General features: G+C 36.7%; 1 long non-coding RNA gene across 2 annotated transcripts in view; it reads right to left on the minus strand.

Annotated features, from left to right (window-relative positions):
- Positions 1–20395, minus strand: part of LOC139800340 (uncharacterized) — a 214015-nt gene that overhangs the window by 114611 nt on the left and 79009 nt on the right. For both annotated transcript variants that reach the window (XR_011727710.1, XR_011727711.1), the window contains exon 2: positions 5309–5384. This is a non-coding gene — a long non-coding RNA (uncharacterized lncRNA). The remainder of the gene's footprint in view (positions 1–5308; positions 5385–20395) is intronic.

Here is a 20395-nt window from a genome sequence, read left to right on the forward strand (position 1 = left end):
CTTAGAGGGGGGCAAGTTCTTGCTTTCTTGCAGGCTGCAGGAGTATCTAGTGAAATCTATGTGTCTGGCCAATTTTTGTCTACCAAGCCACTGGTAAAATCATTGCAGCACTTGCTCTCTCAGTCAGTTGAGAGGAGCAGTAAGTTTTTTACAAGCTCACCTGGTGTTCTGGATAGTGACTTAGGCAAGCAATCAGATCTGGACAGTACCACCACACCACTGCACTTGGATTTCTCCTGTTAGCTGGGATGAGGGTAGGTGGTCAACACCTACACAAATTAAAGTGGGGTCCCAGGTGGTAATGAATAGGAATTTGAAGGCTGTGCAAATCACAAGGTCAAAAAAGGAATAGAGACTAAGTTATGACTCAGACAATGAGAAGCAAAGATGCTTTTTATGGAGTTCCCAGTCTAATCTGTCAGAATCCTCATGTGAAGTTAAATCAATCTACTCTGACACCTGATTCCCTTGGAATAATCATTAAAATAGCAAGTGGAGAGGCTAGAATGGAATAGAACCAGAGTCATTTCTGTTTCAAGCAACTGCCAAAATACCTTTTACCACTGAGACCACAACATCTCTGAAGCAGCTGTTGTGCTCTTCTGGGTAAATAATATGTGTTAAAAAATGTATAAACATTTATACATGTTTACCTTTGAGACACCAGCTTCTCTGAAGCAGACATTTCCCTTGCTGCATACATAATATATGCTTTGTTTGAAAAACTCCCTAAATTCATAAAGGAAAAAAAACCTGTAGGGCACTGTATATGTACAATGCTGTTATCTCCTGTAAATACAGAGGTAGCAGAGCCTTAGCATATAATATTGCCTTGTACTCTGTGTTCAAAGACTTCTGCAAGATGCTCAAACCATTCCTTTAAGTTTCACAAGTGCTCTTACCACCCCATTTCTAGGAAAGGCCACGATTTTGAATATTATTCACTGAATGGCAGAACTTTTGCCTCAATGCAATGTGAGCCACAGCAAAGAAAAAGTGAAAACCTCCTCAAGCAGGGGTGCTTGATAAAGCTTTCATGACTTTATCCATCACCATTAGCATTGGGAATCTGGACTATTGGGTCACCAGCAGTAAGGGAATTTAAAATTATGGCATACAAAAAAAAGTATAAGGTGCTGTTTAGTATTTTTTTGTCAGAAACCTCCTTACTGAGGAAGAACTAAAACCACCTCTATTATTCTTACTGCTTTCATCTCATGGCCGAAAGCCTGGGTGACAGTCCCCAAGGTTGCAATTATGCTACACCTTGTTTTCTTGTTCTAATCCACTTCCACAATTTCAGCAATTCCATCAAGCATTATTCTCCATCTGGCATTCCTCTCACTGCCAAGGTGTCGTTGTACTCTGAGTCTCCACTTTATAATTAATGGGGCTTTAATTATTAATTGGTATATACTGATGTTATTGATAAAATTATGAGAGCCTTTGTACCACTAAGGGGGGTGGAATCCTAAGGTATATTTTTACACATCTTTATAGGGAACTTCTTTTTCTTTTCTACTGTATAATATATTAGTTATAAGGGATATTCTTAATAAAGCTGTGGTATTCCCACTGCAGGAAACACTACTATAAAACAAAATTATCAATGGAACCATTAGTGAAAGGGTTTGCAGCTAGCAAGCAGAACTTTGGCACATTTTGTGTGGATAGCTGTTGTCTTACTCTAAACAAAAAAAAAGTTTATAAAATCTGTCACTTTTCACAGAACTCTGATGATTTCTTTGCGCATGGAAATCTACTTCTGCAGGAGAGCAATTCTGCTAAATAAAGCCCAGGTTTCAGAGCAGCAGAATGTGGAAAAGTCCCCCAGGAAATCAGGTGTAGCTACTGATTCCTATCACCTCAACAAATCACTGCAGGAGTCTTCCTTGCCTTGTTTACAAGTTCAGGCTCTGCAGAAGGGTTTCCACCTGAGAGGGAGCTCCAAAGAGGGGAGCCCTGCAGTGGAATCCCTGAGTTACATAGTTCTGTTCTCCTCTATAGAAAGGCCATTCCAGCTGATCTCATGATGCTTGTGTCTTAGTCCTTGTTTTTCTGCCATAGCCTTGAACAGCAGGTGCCTATGTGACAAGATTTTATACAGCGGGCAGTCAAAACCCCCAAGGATCTATGAAAATGAAGGGGTAGAGTTGTGTCTGACCATAGATGATGGTGTGGAAAGCAGCAAACTAGAGGTCTTAAAGAGTAACAGCTCACAGTCCTGTTGATTTGGTGCAAAATGTAGCATAAAAAATGAAACTTGAGATTTTTCAGGGAAGGAATATAGAGAGCTCCGATCACCTGTTGCTTTGCCTATGTGTTTCTGAACAGTGTTTTCTAAATATGTTCTGCTATCCAGCTCAATATTTCTCTGCACAGTGATTTTCAGGAGGCAGACAGGTTTTAATATGACATATCAATGGGAAACAAAAAGGTGAAAACACTAAAGAATGCTTATCAAAACCTTTAAGGAAAGAAAATTAAATCTATTTCCAAATAATGCTGATAATAGTTCAAGTCCAAAATATCTAAGGCAAAGATTAATTTAAACCATCAAACAAGGATAGGAGTTATATAGAATGTAAAGAAAGTGAAATTAAACATGAAATAACTGTCAAATTCAGAATTTAGATTTAACTACATGCAAAAGAGCTAAAGAAAAGAACAGTTCTCTTTTTGAAGATATAGCTAATTCATTTTCCAGGGAGTTAATTAGAAATAAACAAATTATTCCAGTATTGAAATGGGTTTGGTGAATTCCAAAAATATACATTTTATGGCTAAGATAATACTTTATTTTTGAAGTTGATAAAATACTTCATATTATACCAGTGGTTTAGACAATTCTGGTCTCTGAAAAAATGAAAATTCTAGGATGTTTTATTTGCAGCAGATGTAGCATTTGTTATCTTCACCTGTCTTCAACAACTTTGTTGCCCTTCCCTTTGCAGAACTTCAAAAATTTTTTTGTGTGTCAGACAAGATGAAAGAGCAAGCACAGGCAGCAAGCACATCCTGACTCTGCCCAGCAGAGTAATGGGAAACCTCCATGCTGCTGAGATGCTGGCTAAAAATATTCATTGCTCCCATACAGTATCCCAAATTAATATTATATAATTAATACATATGAATATTCCAAATGAATATTCCAAAAATATTCATTCCCTGCATGTGGTGGGAGAAGAAAGAAATTATTCACTCCAGGAATTATGGAAATGATTCTGGAAATGAAGGCTTCGTGGACTACAAAAACTGACAGCTAATCTTCTCATTCTATTCCAGGCTTTTCCTTCAGAGTTCTTTGCTAATAATCATTCCCATGTTCAGGAGCTGAACTAAGACTGACTTTTTGTGGTAGCTCATCCTTTTTTTAGGAAGCTGACTTTCACCTCCATAATAAACTTGCATGTTAAGGGAGTAATTCCATCCCTGAAGACAAAATCCCTTCACTCATACTGATTACACTGACCTGTGTCATGAACTAAGCAACTGTTGAATTTACCAAGAACTTCTGTTAAAAATGCTGAGAAATAGCCACAAATAATGAATGAGCCATCTTATAGTCACTGCAAGAAGTGTGAATACTCTGATTTAAATCTATAGGCATCTTCTGTAAGAAGTACATCATGTTTTAATCTGCTTACATATGTTGCTTTTTTTTTAAAGACAAGAAGATGACTGGATATACATCATTGTGCTGGAGGCAGGAAGAAGTCTTCATAAGAAGCAAATATTGCTTCTCCTGCCAGTCCTATTCTGTGCATCTTTAGCACTGGAACTGCACTCTTGTATTAATTTAGGAAATAATTGTAAGTGCATTTAATAAGATTCACTACCCTTAAGCAATACAGATAATTCTTATCACTAATAAATAATCTCTAAAAAAAAAAACACCCCAAAAATGACATCAAAAAGTTTATGCAGTTTTATATCCAACCTCTTTCTCTACATGAAAATTTTATTAGTCTAACTGAAGATTGCAGAAAGTACACGATACAAGACAACTCTAAATATACAAATTAGGACATTTCACAGGTTTGGTTTGCCTTTAGAATGCCCACCTGAATGTTGCAAGTGCAAATTGCAGCCCTTGTAATTTAAAATCTGTGTCACATTGATGGAGCTGAGTAGCTCTGCAGTGCAGGCTGAGTGTGTTTAGCTTTAGGGAGCTGTCACATTATGGCTGGAGTCATGACATTGCTTTTTTCCCACCCTTTTGGAGAGCAGGAGTGAAAAAGATGTCTGTACTGCATCAGGTGCTATTTTCATACCTATTATTTTAGGTATAAAATAATCTCAGCATCTGATGATGAGACATTTTCTGGCATCCAAAACCACCAAAAGCATCCATCTAATGGCAAATCTAAAAGAGGCAACAAATCTCTGTAGCATATGCCACTAAGTCTTTTTTGTGAAAGTTTAATTTTCTCCTGGAAAAAAGAAAATTGAGCTGTTCTCTTCCACCAGACAACACTTGTATCCTCACCAGAAAAAGAAGCATCTTCAATGTAACTGTGTTCTGTACATAGAATTCAAATTATTCCCCAACTGCTTTACTTCTTTCCAAGCCAAAGTTCTTCCTCCATCACTTCTATGTTAATCTATAACTTTTTGTCTTCCAATTATTTTCTTCAAAATATAACAGCATCAATCTCTTTTTTTTTTTTTCTTTTTTTTTTTTCCCTTTCAGGATTTTATGTCCCTCAGCAGTCTGTCCCCTGAGGGCTATTAAGAAGGAATCACACACTCAGCATAAGGTCAGTTTTCATGCAAGAGGCACAAAAACTTTTGCCCTGTGTGATTTCACCCAGAAAGTTAAACACAGAATTAGTATTCCACACGGAATAGCAGCTGGGACCTTTCAGACAAATCACTGCAAAAGCTGCAAAAGTGACAGCAAAGCATAAGAAAGTAAACAAGTCTGGGGAAAAAAAAAATTAAAAGATATTTTCCAGAGAGACAAAAATGTCCAATGGCTCCATTTGTTCTTAAGAATTACGTGTAATGGAGACTTGTACTCAGGTGTCTAATGCTTTCAACATAAACCAATACATTTATACAAAGGTGCTGGTTTATTTTCTGTGAAATTAATTGTATCTTTTAAAAGCAGAAAAAGAAAGAGCTTTTCTTTCCCTGGAAAGAAGTTAGTCCTTCCACTTCTGCCAATAAATGCCCTTAAATCATGAAATGATTCAAATAACCTCAAATACCTCCAGTTTTGGTGGGTCTCTTCCTGAGAGAAAGGGATATAATATCTAATTCTGTTCCCTCCTTCTATAGTAATTATTTTGAAGATGACCCTTACCTGCACAGCTTACATAGGAGATGTCTGAAGTGTGTATTTGCTGTCAGGTCAAGCCATGGTATCCAGATAAACTTCACTGGAAAAGAAACACAACCATACATTAGAATCCACCATAGATTAGAGCTATAAAATGTGACTATTGGTATTATACTATTTCACAGGATAAATGCATTAATAGTCACTGTGTGCTCCAATGCTACCATAAAGGCCCAGTAAATGCCAAAGAAAATAAAGGTCCAAAGCTGTGGATCCTACCAGGAGAACCCAGTCTTAAGGGGATGAGGTTTAACTGCACTTTGGAAATGCAGGTAAGTGTCATCATCTGCTTTTAGACACAGCAAATGCATATGCAATATTGTGAGTCCCCCAAATTCTATCCTTTACACTCTTCCCATTTATGGATTTTCCAACCAATCCAGGTGTCAGCCTGGATTTAATTGGCAGGCATGTGAAAACCAGGTTTCATGTGAGATAAAATTGTGCATCTGTACAAGTCTTAGTGTTGGCACTGGTTTCTGGTACAGACACCCAAGGTGAAAAATGAGATGCAGTTTCAATGAGATGAATAAATTCTGATTGTGAATGATTTCATTTATTTGCACAGAGGACGTAGCCATGTGAGAATGATGGGTTTTGAAACTCCCTCTCACGGGCTTTCACGGCCTTTGTTGTGACAAATTTTTGTGGTTGTTGTTGTGTTTTTTTGTTTTGGTTTGGTTTTTTTTTAGATTCGAAATCTTTCTGCAACTTTTCCATTTCTCCACTTTTAATTAAACAATGCTCCAATTAAATTTCAATTGGATTGCTGCAGGTCAAGTAAAATAAGAAAATAAACATCATTGAGCTCCAAAGTATAATTAATTTAAATGAGAAATTTTTATCTTTTCCCAGACTTACAGGACACTGTTCAGAGGAATTATTCATCTAGTTTCCTGGCTATAGCTTTTTGAAACTAAAAAGGTCAAGAAAAAAAAAATTAAAAACCTTCCCCTTCCATACTAGGAAAATTAACTCACACTCATTACTCCCTAACATCACCTACGAGACACTGAATATTGAGAAGTACAAAGAACATATTTATGCAAATAGCAAAACACATCAACTGAATTATAGGGAAATGGAGGAGCTTAGTGAAGCTAGAGAAGCTTTTCTTCAACAAATCTGGCATTTGCAGTTTTTAAACAGTAGATACACAGTTTCATTTAATCTACCATTACTTTAGAAAGAAAAACAGAGAGACCTGATACTGTGAGTACCCTGGATTGATACCAGCAGGAGTATAATGAATTCAGACCAGAAAGATGGTCAGCTAGTTGGAAATTCATGGGCAGTAGTACTTTAGCTCCTGGCTTTATAGAGATCTTCATTAGATGTAAAAAATATCAAGCTAAGCAAAGAGTAACCCTTAGCAGGGAGGCTCAAAATACATGAAAGCACAAGTTTATGAAAAGTAAATTTGATAGTGAAAATGCAAGAAGCAAATCACAGAATCATTAAGGTTGGTAAGGACCTCTCAGATCATCAAGTCCAACCCTCAACCCAACATCACCAGCCAACTAAACCAACTTTACACAAGTGCCACATCCACACATTTTTTTTTAACAGGTTCAGACATGGTGACTCCACGACTTCCCTGGACAGCTTGTTCTGATGCCTGACCACTCTTTCAGGAAAGAAATTTTTCTTAAGATCCAAATATTTTGACCAACAGACATGAGAAACATCAAGTTGGGTAGAGACGATCTTTGATGTGCTGGGGACAGCCCCATCACCCAAGCTCAGCTTTTCTCTGAAATGCATCAGAAATACTCCACGTCAGAGTATGAGCCACTCATCTTATCTCTGTGCCAGGTTAGCACAATTTACCCTTCTTTACACTCTGAGATACCAGTCTCAGCTAGATTTGGGGTATTTGAGGAAAGAAGCTGCAATTAGAGCTCAATAAAGCTGGCTCAACAGTTGGCTAAAATACACACTTGGCCAAGAAAAGTGGGTTTGTAGGGTCTGTCAGCACAGTGAAGAGCAGGAGCCAAGGTCCATTCTTTGGCTCTCAGGGAAAGCAACACAGGACAGATGGATGGATACAGCTTTTATTTTTCTTAAGTACAGTGGCTTCACACATAACAGCTGCTAGGACCAGGCTCACACAAAACCCATGAGAGGGCACTCGCTGGCAAAATGCTAGATGGCAAATGCCAAAATTGTCATGGAGCTTGATAACTAAATATGCTTCATACCAGTTACCCAAAAGGCAGCAAAAAGGATCTTTCCCACTGCTAAACATAGCCAGGTCTTCTTTGGGGACTGGGATTTGCAGGTAGAATGAAAGTAAAAAAAATGAGGAGATATGCATCTTTTTAACAAAAAAGCAAATGGTCTGGCAAATCAATCTCTCTACACATCAAACATTTATAACAGAAACTTCCATGGAATAAAACTCTGGTCTATTCTTGCTCCCAGAGAAACAAAATGAACAGTTATAAAATTTACAAAGGAAATACAGTTCAATTCTCTGGAGCAGTGCAAAGTTACGCCTACACACTCTAAAAGCTAAAGCAAGCAATTTAAAATAAAATTTCTTATATGAAAAAAGGATACAAATGAGTATATTCAGACAGCAGGTGTATATTTTGTGTCAGTTTTTGTGAGGAAATTCCCAAGAAGCAGAACAGTGATAATAATAGACCAATGTAGAACCAAACACTTGAATCCATAAGAATGAGTTTGAATATGATATTTAAACAAAATAGAGAGATAAAAATGAAACATTATATTTAAATCACAAAAATCCTACTGTACCACTATGTATGGGAAAATTTTATATCATCCACAGCTTCAGAATTGTTCCTTTCAAAACAAAGTTTTGAATGCAATGTGTCTGTGATTTCAATGATTAACACTTGGTATGCTGTTCTAAATTCATATACATAGTGTTCTGTTTACTTCAGAAGGCAACAGGTTTTTAAACAGTTATATCTCATCATGAAAAGAAAAAAGACTAAACAATTTCTAAGGAATTAACGGCTGGTGCAACTCACTAAGAATATAAATTGACACACCCATGAAGTAAACCAAGAAATTTTTTTTCCCCATCATGTTAAAATGTGTCTTCTATCTTTAAATTATAAGTCTGAAACATTTTCAGCTGTCTCAAAGCTGTTTCCACTGATGTATCTTCTCATCCAGACTTCAGAATTAAATACAAATTGAATTCTGAGCTTGGATTACAATGGATCAGTTCTCATGATGTTTTTATTTTATGTGCAACTCCTTGAGACTGAGAGAGGAACTGAGAGGAGGACATCTTTGCTTTTAACTCATGTCACCATTGTAAGTTTCTTTATTGCAGAAAGAAATATAAATGTAGCACTTCATTCCTTTGAAGAAATACCTTTGCAGTCATCCCAAGTCAACCCGAAGACTTTTAAGATTTCTAAGGAAGAAAAAATTATCCTTTTGTTCCAGGAATGGCTTTCCCTTTTTTACACTGGATCATTACATTTGCTAAGTTTAAACCTTTGGATTTTGCTCTAGCAGCTGCCTCTGGTTGTGCTCCTGAGGTTTAAGATTAATGAATGCTTAGGATGGAATCATTCTTAATCTTACTTCTCATGAGTAGCTTTACTGGAGATAATCCAGATGGAAGTGAGCAATATGTCCTAATTGTTGCACACATATCTCTTGGTTTTTACCTTTTTTTGGTTTTTCTGTTGTTGATGCCACTCTGTGTCCTCTTTGCTGTGGAGTGAACATGACTTCTTATATGACTACCCAAATCCAACATTTTGAGCAAATACAGGACACACATGAGAGGTGTTAATACAAAGCCTGCAGCCTTGGATGAAGAGCTTGGAAATTTCACATCTTGCAAGTTCTGGCATTAGTTTTTGGATGATGTGCAGTACAGCCAGGTCAGTATGTATGGAGAAATTATCAGCTGCAATAATATGTGTGTCCTCTCAAAACAAACCAACCAACAAAAAAGCTGTTGCTCTCTACTGCCAAGGTCTGTCAGGTATCTTTGTAGAGATTAATGGTATTAGAACTGTTTCTGGGGGGGTGTTTGGATATTCTTGTTTGCTTATTTTCCTTCCCATGCTATATTCTTCCCAGCTGTTACTTCAAGTTTGAGCCATCCTAGTGAAATCCTACAAAGTGTTGTACTCAAGTTATGCCTTTTTTTTGCACTCTTACCTCTCTTCAGGATTTTGGAGAGCAGCTGTTCTGAAATCTCAAAGGATTAAAATAACATTAATTCCATAATCTTAATGTCAGCTATCTGAAAGTCAGCTGGTGTTTACTACTGTGGCAACTGGTCTGTTGGAATTTCATCCCCTTGACTCTTTCTTCTTTGGCAGCATTGTTTACATTTGATTAATATTGAATAAGGAATGAATTAAAAAAATGAATAAATTTTATTTATATTGATTGACAGAGTATCATTATTTGCAGGTCAATATTGAAATATATTTACTTCAGCATCTTCTTCAAAAGCCTCTTCTGAACAAAGATTTTCCATTAGAACGTTTGCTGCTATTGAAGATTAAAAGAAAGCACTGCTTCTGATTAGAGCCTTGAATTGAAAAGAAAACTTCATTTGTTGAATACAAATTCAATAATGGCAAAGATGCTACAAGCAGTAGAGAAAGAGGAAATGGCCCTAAATTGTGCTGGGGGAAGTTTAGATTGGATATGAGGAAAAATTTCTTCATCAGAAGGGTTGTCAGGTCCTGGCCCCGGCTGCCCAGGGCAGGGCTGGAGTCTCCATCCCTGGAGGGATTCCAAAGCCCTGGAGATGTGGTGCTGAGAGCCACATGGGGCAGTGGTGGCCTTGGCAGCAGTGCTGGGTTAACAGTTGGACTTAATGATCTTAAAAGGTCTTTTTCAACCTTCTATGATCTGATTTGGTGTTACCAAGCTTGCCATGTATGTAAAGCCTAGGACTTTTGCATGTCCTTGTGGCTTTCTGAGCAGCCTACACACTGGAACACATAATTTTTTGATTTCTCTGTAATTTTTTGATCTGAATACAACAGGGCATGGATTTTTGGCTCCAGACATATTTTCATTGAAGGGAGATATATATACATTTATTTACACCAAACAACTATGCATCCCTTGTCTTACAGGCACAATACAGAATATGGTCCCAAAGAGGTAAATGTATCAATACTTTTTTAATTACATCGAGTGCCTTTGTTACTTGCTTTCCAAAGTTTGCTTTTTCTGACCACTACAACTTTGCTGCATTCACAAATTTTGCTGGGCTATTCCTGGAACTACAGAAACCTGATGGTTCACCAGAATGTCCTGTTTCTTCATACTGAACAGCACACATTTTATCTGCTCCTTTTCAGAGGTAGTAGCCTCATTCAGAGCAAAGCCAGCTTGTTGAAAGCATCTCAAAATTCATCATGCTCATTTTTATTTCTGTCATAAACCAACATATCTTCTGCATGGTAAAGGATGCCAAGCAACCCTGGCACCATCTGAGAGATTTTTTTCAGAAATTTTCTGTTGCTAGAGTGATGCTTACTGGGAGCCAGCTGACACAGTACCTTCCAAAGATAGTGATGAAAATAGTTAATGCTTGGATTCTTTAATGAAAAAGGTAGGGATGAGAAAGGCCAAGAGCTCTTTTGAAGTATTTAGGCTTTGAGAATATTTGGTTTATGACAAACTAATGTAAGAGGCTTGGTTTATTTCTTCCCATACATTTGCTAATTTACTGCTGAGCTTTTGGACTTTCCTTGAATGTGAGTGCCTAAATGCTTTTACTTGTCAAATACCTCTCATACCTTCCATCCTCTTTTGAACTTTTTTTGCCTTTTCAAGTAAGAAATTACAGAGGTCAGAGACTGTTAAGAATTGCTGGTTTCACAAGGTCAGCTGTATGTTCTTCTAGCAACTTTTCTACTTGCAGAAAAACGTGTGGTTACATCTCTTAAGTAATTTTTCTTTTTGCTACTGATGCATCCTTGACCTTTTTCTGTTGGCCACCTAATGCAAAAGACTTTGGCACTGTACTTACTGTTCCAAGAACTGTGGGTTTTTTCCAGTTCATCTGGATACTAACCACAAACATCCTATGTTGCATTCCATGAAACTACTCATGTATTTTAATTTACCTTTACAAATATCCATTATTGGATTTACTATCAATTTCCTATAAATTATTATTGAAATTATAATGACCATTTTTTTTGTTATGAATTTCAACACTTTAGGTTCATGGCTGCTTTTTTTTCTCTTATAACAGAAATAAGGATTCACTGCTACCTAAAGCTAAAATTCCTCCTATCATTTTTATTATTCTGGGAAAGTGGCATGTTGCTGTACAATGCTCTGCCTTCTGGTGTGAATTAAATCCTCTTTCTTCTGCTAAACGCAGTTGTCAGCTGTACTTTTTGCTTTACTACATCTTCCACAGATTTTCCACCTCTCTGCCCTATTGAAATTTTTTAGTCTTTCAATTCTGAGTATAGTAAATTCAATAGAACTCTTTCCTTATTTGCGTCTTCATTCTTTATTAAATTAATATTCTCTGAGATTATATTTCCTTGTGCCACTGAAAAAAAGCAGTTGTATTGCTACTCTCCTTACTAAGTCTCCTTTTACTATTTCATACTTGCAACGTTCAGTTAGACTGACCAGGGTGAAAAAAGCTGCTTCCTCCAGGACCTGGAACCTCCTTTTACATTTGACCCTTTCATATATTTTAACTTTTCCACCTATGTAATGAGCATCAAAAGCTCTTTGTTACAATTGGTTTCTGACTGGGAGTTTGAAAGTGAATCACTGTAAGAACAATTCTGATGAAAAGCCCAATCTGCTACTATTGGGCTGTTCCCTCTTAAAGTTCAAAGCTTCCTCTGTCATCTGCCTGGACCCAGCAAGGCCAGATGTCTGAAATATCAAAATGAGGATTCTCCAAGAGTCATTTCCCATCTCTGTTTCAGTACTGAAATGACCATTTTGTTAACAAAATCTTCATGATTTGCTGTAGATTCTCACATTTCTGGTTACTCTTAAGGAATATTATTTGTTTCTCAGATGGTGTATTACAAAAGACAGAGCTCTTACCTTGCCCTTCACAAGCCCCCTGTGTATTATATCTTCCCCATAACATATCTTGTAGCTTTCCAGTAACATATTTTCCTTTTTTTTTTTTTCTTCAAAATGTCTAAATTTTTTTCACAGGAGGGAAACATCACTTAACTTTCAAAACAATCATCTTGAGAATGAAAGCCAACATTCCTTTCCAGCATTCCTCATACTACATATCCCTATAGACACCAGTAAATTAATTGACTGTAAAGATTTTAGGTCATTAGGTAAAGCAAAGAACTGCCTGGAAACTACAGAAGCCCAGATCTCACTTCACTAACCAGACAGGCAACCTGTGCCACTGATTTCAGATGACTGCCCTGCTTTCTCTGATGAGAAACTAATATTTAATAACCACCATAACTTCCTTAACTTCCTAAATTAACTCCCCTGGATCAGAGCCTCTGTTTGTTTATCTATACGTTTACTGCCTGCAAAAAATTCTGTTCTAGGGAGTATTCAATAAATTCCTTCACCTCTGCTGCTGGGTTCCCCCAGTGAAAACTCAAGAGACCAGTTTAAGAAAAACAAACACTTTGGGTGTTCTTGGCCAGAGAATAAAAATGCTAAAAGCAAACCTTAGACCACAAGCTAACTTCTGTCCTACTCTGATCTCTTAGTTAACTTTATATTTTAGATTACTTCTATAATTTATTTTAGATATTTTTTTAAACTTAAAAAGCAGATAGTTCAGTCATATATATCAGATAGTTATTAATCTGTAATAGATTCTAATTACTTTAATAGAATCTAGATCTTTAATAGAATCTAAAAACATACATTTTCTTTTTTTATATATGCATGCATCTATGTTTTACACCCTTACACGTTAGTAAAAAGAAAGATTCATCCAAGAATGAATGAATGGTACATAGTTCAGTATTGTATTTTATCAGTGTGAGGTTTCATGGATTTTATTGCATGCTTGTAGATACAAAGACATTCTTGGTTTTCCCCGTTAGTTGGTCTTCCCTCCCCCCCTTCATTTCTCTTTCCTCTTTTCTTTTTCCTTTCTCTTTTCCCTTTTCTTTTCCTGCTTTAAATCATATTTTTTTAATTCTTGATCTTAAACACTTAAGTTCTTACATATGCTGATGAAGAAATTCACTCTTTTTTCTGCAAAAAAATCTTTGAGTTTTCTTGGCACCCTGCACAACATGGTAATTCCTCCCTTGGCAGATGTACCCATTAAGGTTACTTCCATGGGAAGTTGTTACTTTATCTTTTTCTTTTTGAAGTCTCCCCCCTCTTAGTTTTCCATATAATCATTCATTCCATGTACAACTCAAATGCTTTTCTTATGCAGAACAAAGTGTGTTGGGCTCACAGTCATATTCTGCACCAGAAACATTTGCATCGAATCCCCATTTTCCTGCCTGTAATTTAGGGGTTTGTTTTTGAGAACAGGATCTCATTTCAAGACTCTAATTAGAAATGGTCTGGAAAAAAAAAAAAAAAAAGCACTCCAGGGCTAATTGTGAGATCACTTTTGCTGCTGCTGCTGCCATAATTCACCTACTCTGATGCTTGTAAAATATTAACCTGTCACGCTTGGTAATTTTTTTTCTTATTTTTAATGTACTATAAAATCATACCTTCTTCAATGTTTTATGCTTTTATTTATATTTTATGGCAGCAAATAATGCTTGTAAAGCATTCCTGGAAGCAGGTTTCTATTTACCTGGTAGGGAAATGTGTGGCACAGGCAGTAAAAACCACAAAGTATTTCAGAGAAAAGGTGTAAAGTCCGTGAAGCTGAAGATTTTTTTTTGGCAGCATCCATGACCTGATTCACCAGCTCTTGGTGCTGACATCTCAGCCTCTTGTAAAAGAAGCATAAAAACTTTTTTTTTTTTTTTTTTCCCTCCTAACAAGAAAAGTCCTTATTTTTTTCACCTTCCTCCCAGCCCCCATCTTCTTCTCTAACACTCAGAAAAAGCAACTGGGAATTTAAAACTGAGTCCCAGACACTGCTGCAATAAGTATGGTATAAAACTCCACTGAATGGAATAGATGGGTCTAACCCAGAGCTACCAAGATGTTAACAAGCTCACTGATTTATTTTTTCCCCTAAAATCAGTTTAGCTGATAGGCAGCTCTGAGCAGATACCCCAAATGTACTGTTCTTTTACAGTGCTTTATGCTACCAGCTCCTGATTTGATTTGGGGCTTCAGGCTGTGACTGTAATAATTTTAAATGTGGGACAGCTAGTGTTGACTTTAGTTAATTGTGCCTTCATTTGAAAAGCCATAAAAGAGGAAAAGTAATAATTTGCAATTTATTTCTTTAGGTTATAAAGCTCAAAGTGCAATAATGTAAAGAATATGAACTGATATTTAAACTTTTTTTTTTTTTCCACCAAGGTATTTTTGAAAAAGAATTGTTTCCAAAATTCTGTAATTATGAGGAGAAAGTTGTTTGAAATGCATGTTTTTATTAAAAAAAAAATAAACCAAAATTTGGAAATAACTTTTAAAGGAAATGCTAAACCTTGTTTAATACAGCAAGTCAGCCATCCCATTTAAAATTCAAAATATTCTAAATTATTGGAATTCAGAACCAAAGTCTAAACCACCACAAGACATTTCCAAAATCAATTCTGAATTCTCTAAAAAAAATCTTGTCTGAATACTTTGGTTCTTCTCATTGACTTTGATGAAAGGGTCTCTCTAATAAAAAGGAAAGCTCACAAGGGGATTACTTTTATCATCTCATTTATCCTGAACGTAGTGTGCATCTATTTGCAAAACTTCAGCTACAAACTAATGCAATATTTGCCTCCCCCACCATCCCAGCCAACACTTGCTTGAACCACTAAGCAACACATACTTCAGTCCTAAAATCATATCCTGCAGTCTGGATGAATTATTTCCATCTATCTTTTCAGGAATTAAAGCATCTGCTTTACAGCATTGTAGGGAATAATTAAAAACAAACAACACATTAATTTGGGGAAAAAAAAAGCAATGCACAATGGCAAGATGAAATACTGAATCCATTTACATATTCAGGATGCTATAAAATTAAAGTGCATTTTCCTTTCATAGATACCATGCAAAGAGAAAGGAAAAGTTTATGCTTAAATGCAGTTGCATGGCTGCAGGAATCAGCAAAACTGATGAGCTAAATCCTGCAAGTTACGTGAGGACACTGAATTTGCCACTGGAAGAGCTCAGCTAACTTTAGGAACAGAGCTGTTGCCATTAGCAACGGGCCAGTCATTTATAGAGGGAGCGATGTTTATCACTCAGTGTTGCTCTGAATTTTTAGTGCTCTGCTCAGAGTTAAAAAAAAAAAAAAAAAAAAAAAAAAGAAAAAAAAAAGATGCTGCTGTGTTTATTTTTTATTAGCTCTGGTGTTGTGCTGATTGGGAACTGATTTGCTGCCTTGTGCAAAGTGCAGCTTGCACAGTGCCATACACCTGAATTTGCTACTGGAGGTACTGACTTTGCAAGTATTTTATTTTGTTTCAAAGATGGGGAAGTGGAGGGGAGTCCCCTTTGATTCTGTGCTGCCTTGCACAGGCTCTTATACTCTTTTCTCCCCATAAAGTCTGAGAAAGTAATTGCTTAATCTCTCATATACTGATATGGACTATTTTGAGTGAATGGTATTACAAATTTTTATCTGACTTATTTCAACAATGTGTATTCTTCTTCGTGATTCTTTTGATATCACTGCTTGTACAATGATGCCCCAGCATGGCTCTCTTCCATCAGTAGATCCTCCACTTCTTCTTTCTCCTGTTTTTAGTGTTTGAAGAATTTTGGCTTTTACTCTTTTTCTTGACTTTCTGTATTTTCTAAAACAACTGAAATATTGTCCTACCTCTCATGTTTCTCTATTCTCCCTCTGTATCACCAAAATCATCTTGATCATTGGGTCTGTACTCTGACTGTTATCACCTTATCAGCTCCACATAGAATTTTCTGTGGTTGTTAACCAGTTCATTAACAGCTCCTGTCTTCATTATTACAACATTTTCCCCCAACTATTACTTGGCATCATGTAACTGTCTGCAGAGAAAAATGTTGACAAGAAGAGCTGGAATGATCATGAAACAGTCGGAGTTATAACTAGAACTTGTTTTCTTCAGTGAAACACAGAAAGTAAAACAAAATAAAAAAAGCCTTTCTGTAAAACTTACAAAACCACAGACTGTAAAAGATATGGAAAGGAGTTGGCACAGAAATTAATAAACTGATCAGAAGTGTATTTGAAACAAAGCCCTCTCTAGTCACTGGAGCTATGGGTTTCCAGAAATGTCCCACAGCAGAAGTATTTAAAAATACAATATTTTAGAAGGAAAATTCATGTACTTATGAAAAAGATTTTATAATAACATTGTATGCAAGTGGACACAGAGGCACAAGAAGATTGTTCCAGGGCATTCATGCACAATGATTTCTCTTCAGTAACCTCTGAGGATAACCTCACACTTGAGGACTAAACCAAGTCTGAGTCTCCCTTCTCATTTGCTTGTCTGTCTCACAGCTCAGTGCTGTAAAGAAAGCCACCAGTACAGCTGCTGATACAAGAATATTTAAACACAATTCTTTGCATAACTATAATGTGTAGTTATTTGGTCCATGGTTCACTAAGTGGACAACAGTACTAGCGCTGAAATCTTGAGGGAAGTATAAAATGACAGTGGGCAGTGTTGAGAGCACAATTAAGACCTGAACACTGGCAAATTCTGCTTTATTTGAAATTTTATAATTATAGAACAGTGCTCTTGCCTAATTTGTGGGTTTATTTTACAATAGAGTATACAGCTCAGAGAGCTGCAGTCAGCAAGGCACAGCACAAAAGCAGACCAAAAATTACTCCCTTTTTATTATTTTTTTTTTTTAATGCAGATGATGGAGACAGAAAACAGTGAAGGCACAACGGAGAAATAAGTACTATGGAAGCATAACAGAGGAGAAGTTTAACTCTCCTAACTGTGCAACTGAAATAATAAGCTTAGCACAGTAAGAGAAGGAGCTGCAGATCAGACTAACAAGGAGGATGCCTGTAACGGACCAAAAAACTCTAAGATCCTTTTAAGATTTACAGGGTGCTGGATAGAAAAGATAAAAGGAGGAAAGGATACACAAGCTGGAAAATGCCCAAATAAGCCACTAAAGTATAAAAAAGCATGAACTGTGTACATGTGGATACTACACCCTGGGATTTGTGTGCATGCTCATTAAATAGGTAGAATAATTAATCAACTAGAAACTGCATGCCAGATTGTGAAAACCAGCAGAAGATGTATGATACCATGTATTAGGGAGCTACTGAATTAAAAAAAAAGAGATGGTTTTGATAATTTAACTTCAAGCTGGCAGACAATGTTTCCTACTCTCTTCTATTTGACCAGTGGCACGTAATTTCTACATCTGTAACAGAAAATTAAAGGTATTTGGGACTGTTCTTTGGTGATTCAGAACAAGTCACAGTGTGATTCATGTCTGTGCTACTGAACTCTTTGGACTCCAGAAAAAAAAGCAGCTGCATCCTAACTGCCTGTTGAAAGTGATCTCTGGCCCCTTCTAATGACAAAAATTGACCAGAAATCATTTGGGTGCTCACTAGGCAGAACCAAAAATATATCTGGGATATATATATATATATATTAGAAATGACAGGGTACAAGACTCGCATTCTTAACTCAGAGTTGGTCCATCCAGTTCAAATCCAAAGCAAAGTGCAGAAAAAAACTGTAATTACTATCAATTATCTTGGACTAAGTGTACAAAGGCACAGCTCCTCTTCCTCCTAGCTCCTGCTGCTCAGTTGACACCAAAAAGAATGAAGCTTTCATACCCCTGAAATACTTTTTTGCTGACTGCTATAATGGATACTTCTTTTTCTAGGATGTTGCTAATCATCTGGCCTTAATAAAGCCAGGAAGACTTGCTCAGAATTTTTTTTAGTGGGTCTATGTTTATTACTTTGTGCCAGTTTAAAGCAGAAATAAAGAATTAACATTGGAAAAGATTTGCAGGCATTTCCTTAACCTTTTCAAGCACAGAGATTACCCACCTTCCCTTTTCCTTTTTTTTTGACTGACAGGCTGAAAATGCCACTATTTAAAATATTAATGCAGTATGTAGCACACTTAAGGTTAAGTATTTAACTTATATTTAATAGAATTCCATCTAAATAATTTTTTCTCCATTAGTTTAGTTTAAAAACAACTTCAGAGTGTCTATATTTAGTAAGTTTTTGATACAGCTGTGAACGCTCTATATTAAAATATCCATGTGTGTTCTGTATCTGTTCACATTTGTGTAAAAATGAAGAATACCCTGAATTTGTTAATCATGAACTCTTCTCTGGAATGGGGTAGTGTATTCATATTGATTAACTTCATATCATCAAAGGTTTATAATTCTGATCAAAAACTGCAAAAGAATGTTCTTTAAATTAACTGTATTAGAAAGCAGTGACAAAAGCAGCAGGATCCTTCCTTTTTTTCTTTTTTCTTTTTTTTTTTTTTTTTGACTTCTTCAGGCTTATCAGGCTGGTGCAGCTGGGAAGCAGGCAGACTTGTGACATGCAGATGAGCTCCAGAAGAGATAATGCACTTGTTTGGGTATAATGGTGATTTGCCTCTTTTTCTGAAGTTGCTTCAGACTCTGTTCAATCTCAGAACCAACACATACTGGAGCTTTAATGACTTCAGGTGTGTAACATTGCTCCTTGAATATTTAACACAAGAATATAGCTAATTGCTTACTTTCCTCCAGAAAAATACAAAAATTCAGACCACGTATGTGTGCTGCACCTTGTCTGAAAGGTCTTGGGTGAAAAAGAAGAGGAAAAAGTAAGGCCAAAAATCTGTTTAGCTACCTCCATATTAGCAACTAAGCCAGACCAGTGGCTTTTCTACCTATTCCCTGGCCCTAACAGAAAGAGTCATGGCATTCACATACCTGAACACTCTAGTTAATAATAAATCTCTTCTGCCCACTGGACTGTGACCACGTGCAGCATGGGAGACTGAGAATGATCCAAAATTATGGCAGAGCATGAATAATTAAGCTGTTTGTGCAACATGCCAATGCACAAGACCACACACTGGCCAGTTCAGACACTAAGCCAGACACAGCCCCATTAATTATTCAAGAGATCTCACTTTCATCTGTTTGCCTATAGATACTCATTTGCATATGCACAGAAGCCCTTTACTAAAAATTTGGATGTGAGCATTGGGTTCCTAAACATAAAGGATACAGGGTGATATTTAGAAGTGTTGATCATCAGTCAAGGGGAATGCATATTTGCTGCAAATTTGGAATGAGGAATCTAAGCCTCAGTATGGTGTGTGATATTGTTTAAAGATTAAATCAAATCAAATGAGGCATTTTCATGCAAGTGTGAAATACTTGCATATGCTTCTATTAGAGTCAGAGGAGATGTAATCAAGGGACTCTACAGACCAAGGATTTGACTGCAATGGAAACCTAGATATCTAACTCACATAGAGACATTGACATGCAGTACATGGGAGTCTGTTGATCCACAGACTGAATCCAACCCATGATGATCTTCCTATGCATGATCAACAAGAAAAAGAGCAAGCAATAAGTCTAGTTCTGACTCAGCACATGCTGCCTTTTACTCCCAAAAATACTTGTCCAGAGAGTTGGAAAATTTTTCTAATGAGACACAGCACAAATGCATCACCTCTAATCCCAGCCATGTGGACAGTGTGTAGGGATTCTTGTACATGCTTCTGCCCATGCCATCCCATTAGCCTACTGGTCCTCAGGGCATTAATTAGTTTCTTGCAAGTGCAACAGTAAATTCTGAAAGGTATTGAAAGGTCCTTTTCATACATACAGAACCACTGACTGCAGAGCATGTGACACAGCCACAGTACCACAGTGTATTTCTGTTCATATTAAAGGTATTTGTAATGACCATCAACCTTTTCAAAAGGAATTGGCAGACTTTCTTCCCTCAGAGGACTGAAGTTCTTTCCTTCA

Source organism: Heliangelus exortis, chromosome 10 (genome assembly GCF_036169615.1).
Source record: "Heliangelus exortis chromosome 10, bHelExo1.hap1, whole genome shotgun sequence".
In the NCBI taxonomy this organism is placed as follows: domain Eukaryota; kingdom Metazoa; phylum Chordata; class Aves; order Apodiformes; family Trochilidae; genus Heliangelus; species Heliangelus exortis.